Here is a 3756-nt window from a genome sequence, read left to right as displayed (position 1 = left end):
GAAACATACATGAGTAATTAGCCTGAAATGCGTTGTGCCTCACTCAAATCGGAACATCGTTATTCATCTATCAAACTAGCAAAGTTTCCCTCAATAATAATTTTGACTTGGTGAAGTTGTGGTAGAGTAAACATGCTTTTACATAGAAGCTTCTCCCTTCCAGGGGAATCAAAACACATGCATTGACCAATAGAATTGTTTCAAAGAGAATTTTTGTAATTTTACGTTAGGAGGAAACACAACGGCATTTTTCCACCATGTGTGGCACGTGGTGATGCCACCCCCAGTTGAGGATGTCAAGACAGGCTCATCTCATTGCAAGGACAGCATGGTTTGAATCCTAACAGGCAGGGTTTCCTGGGGTGCTAAGTTGACCTGGCGGGTAATTGCATCAATAAGTTCACTGTTCTGGATCTAGTTTTCAGAAATCTGGAAATGTTCTTTGCCTGGAAAAGAGCAGATCGTGGGCACGTTGGGGAAATGGCCTTCCACTCAGTGCATAAATTTTCACTCTAATGAACCTTCAAAATCAAATAGAAAAATTTCAACCTCACAGCAGAAGCTCATAAATTTATTCATCCTCCAAAGACTTTGTTAACAAATGTTCGGAGAAGTGATGCTCTTGGTCATCAAAGCGACTTTTAGTTTACAATCTGTCTGCTGGGTTTCCATTCTTATCCTGATTGCCTTAGGAACGTCATTAACCCTGACATAGGAAATAAATACAAAGGCAAAAACAGGGTTGAGAATGTGAGAATGCAGAGGCACAGAGGAATAGAACTGGTTAAAACAGAGAAAGCAATGAGAAAATGACAAATTTTACTTGGATGGAATCGTAGGCAGACTTTCTAAATAGGCCCCCCAAAGTTATCTTATCTCACTTCCCAGAATCTGTGAATAAGACAAGATGACCCCATCATAACATCATGCCATATTACATGGCACAGCTGAGCTTACAATTGGGGGCGGAGGTGAGGGCAGTGTAACCCCATGAGCCCTTAAAAGTAGTGAGTTTTCTCTGGCTGGTGGCAGAAGGCAGAAGGGCTTAGTAGTCATTGCTGTCTTGAAGATGGAGGAAGGTTACCTGAAAAGAAATGCAGGTGGCCTGTAGGAGCTAAGGACAGTCACCGTCCAACAGCCCGCAAGGAAATGGTGACCCCAATCCCATAGTCCCAAGGAACTGAATTCTGCCAATAACCTGAAGGCAATTGTCCCCTTCCCCATAGTCAGTTTTTAAAAGCTTTCCATTTACTAGGTAGAGGAGATCTTAATATTGATGGTGGGACCACAATGTATACATCCTTTATCAGAAGCATTGGACAGTTGGGACACCTGGGTGGCTCAGTTGGTTAAGCGTCTGACTTCAGCTCAGGTCATGATCCCACAGTTTAAGTTTGAGCCCCACATCAGGCTCTGTGCTGACAGCTCAGAACCTGAAGCCTGCTTTGGATTCTGTGTCTCCCTCTCTCTTTGCCCCTCGCCTGCTCATTCTCTCTCTCTCTCTCAAAAATAAATAAATGTTAAAAAAAGAATAAATGTTAAAAAAAGAAGAACCATTGGGCAGTAAATTTTAAGGTCTTTGACCTACCAATTCAATAGGAAAATATTTAAATTCAATATAGGAAAATACTTAAATTCAAGGCTCATCAGAAAGTTATTTTAAGAAGTCAAAAAAATTAATTGACACATCTATCAATAAATCACTAATCACATATGTCTATAGCCTTGCTTCTCAAAGTGTGGTCCATGGACCAGCTTCAGGATCACATGGAAGCTGCATAAAGAACCCGCAGCCCCAGACAAAAACTAGTGAATCAGCATGTCTGTGTTAATCAGATCCGAAAGGCGTGTAGCCACACGCAAGTTTGAGAGGCACTAACCCATAGACTAATCTAGAGGCAATGGAAATCGGGCTGATTTTTGTAACACGTTATGAAAAAATTGGTTTATTTGAGGAATGCCAATTTGGTTTAACAATTGAATGTCAACTAATGTAATCAACTACATTAATAATTTAAAAAATACAATCATCTCAACAGATGCAGAAAAAATGTTCAATGCATGTAATACCAGTTCGTTTAAAAAAAAACATAGCAAATTAGAAAAAGAAGAAAGCATCTGTTTTTCCGATAAAGTGTATCTGTGAAACCCCTAATATTAAAACATTGTACGCCTTGCTCTGGGATCCAGATAAAAACAAGTGGACACAATTTCTATTTAGCGATTTCAGTCACAGTTTCTACTCACCAATGGGGATATTATGCATTATATCAAAGCAAGAGAAAAAAATGAAACTTCAAGAATGGTATAATGAGAAACAAAATCCTCAATAACCACAGATAAGATAATATAAGTAAAAAATCCAAATAAGTCTACAGACAATTTAATAGAATTAGTAATACTTTAAAAATGTGTTGGAGAGGGGTGCCTGGGTGGCTCAGTCGGTTGAGCGTCTGACTTTGGTTCAGGTTGTGATCTTACGGTTGTGAGTTTGGGCCCTGCATTGGGCTCTGTGCTGACAGCTCGGAGCCTGGAGCCTGAGAGGGAATTCTGTGTCTCCCTCTCTCTCTGCCCCTCCTCCACTCACGCTTGGTCTCTCTCTCTCTCTCTCTCTCAAAAATATATAAACATTAAAAAAATTGTTTTTTAAATGTGTTGGAGATACATATATATGTGTGTGTTCATATATGTGTTTATACAAATATATGCGTGTATATATATTTCTATATATAGTATATAGATACCCATAATATTTCTATATACCACTGACAAAGAGTTTCGAAATAAAATTTAAATAAATTATCAATTAAAAAAATCAAGTATCCAGAAATCTGCCAAAAAATATGCAAAACCTCTATAGGCTGAACCAATGGAAAACACTAAAAATTCCAGAAAGACACAGACACCATCCATGGCTATTGATTCACATCAGAGGAGGCAGAAAGAGGGAGAGTACGGAACTTAAAATACAGCCACCTATCCATGCAAAAACAAATGCAATTGGACCCTGCCACAGAAACACAACGAAGGTTCTCCATATCGTCCGGATGTTACCTCCTCTACCTCTGGCCGTTCTTGGTTTTGTTGGTTTGCTTGGTGGTATAGCTGCTTGATCTTCTAGTTTTAAAATGTGTCTTCATTGTCAGGAAGACAGAAGATAAAGAATGGGCTGACTTACTATCTACCTTCTTGGTCGGTGTGCTTCGCAAGGTGAACGTGCGATGGAGAGCGGCTGACGTCGTTGACAATGCCCGCTCCGTTCAGCTCTTTGCGGGCCCTATCACGATGGAGTTCAAGTGATCTTGTGATGTCGCATCGTCCTTGAATCGGAACAGTTCTGGAGGCGAGAAGTCAAAATCAAAGTGCCAGCAGGGTTAGTTGCGCCTGAGAGTGGAAGAGAGCATTGTTCCTTCCTCGCTCCTGACTCCTGGGGGTTTAGTGGCAATCCTTGGCATCCAGCGGTGTGTAGAAGCATCACCCCAACCTCTGCCTGCACCCTCACAGGGCACCGTGTGCTTCCAATCATGCTCGTTTGCAAAAGATATCCGATGACATCAAAAAATTCTCAGGGGCGCCTGGGTGGCGCCGTCGGTTAAGCGTCCGACTTCAGCCGGGTCACGATCTCGCGGTCCGTGAGTTCCAGCCCCGCGTCGGGCTCTGGGCCGACGGCTCGGAGCCCGGAGCCTGTTTCCGATGCTGTGTCTCCCTCTCTCTCTGCCCCTCCCCTGTTCATGCTCTGTCTCTCTCTGTCCCAAA

At 42.0% G+C, this 3756-nt stretch overlaps 1 long non-coding RNA gene across 2 annotated transcripts; it reads right to left on the bottom strand.

The window, feature by feature from the left end:
- Positions 1 to 267: 267 nt before the first annotated feature.
- Positions 268 to 3538, bottom strand: LOC131511510 (uncharacterized). 2 transcript variants are annotated; one of them, XR_009261542.1, is made up of 3 exons: positions 3179 to 3538; positions 939 to 1084; positions 268 to 706 (listed from the first exon to the last, which is right to left on the bottom strand). It is a non-coding gene; the product is annotated as an uncharacterized LOC131511510 (long non-coding RNA). The 2 variants fall into 2 exon arrangements; XR_009261543.1 differs by having other exon boundaries at positions 3186 to 3535.
- Positions 3539 to 3756: the final 218 nt, after the last annotated feature.

This window comes from Neofelis nebulosa, chromosome 5 (genome assembly GCF_028018385.1).
Source record: "Neofelis nebulosa isolate mNeoNeb1 chromosome 5, mNeoNeb1.pri, whole genome shotgun sequence".
Lineage (NCBI taxonomy): Eukaryota > Metazoa > Chordata > Mammalia > Carnivora > Felidae > Neofelis > Neofelis nebulosa.
This window is presented reverse-complemented; position numbering and strand designations above follow the sequence as displayed.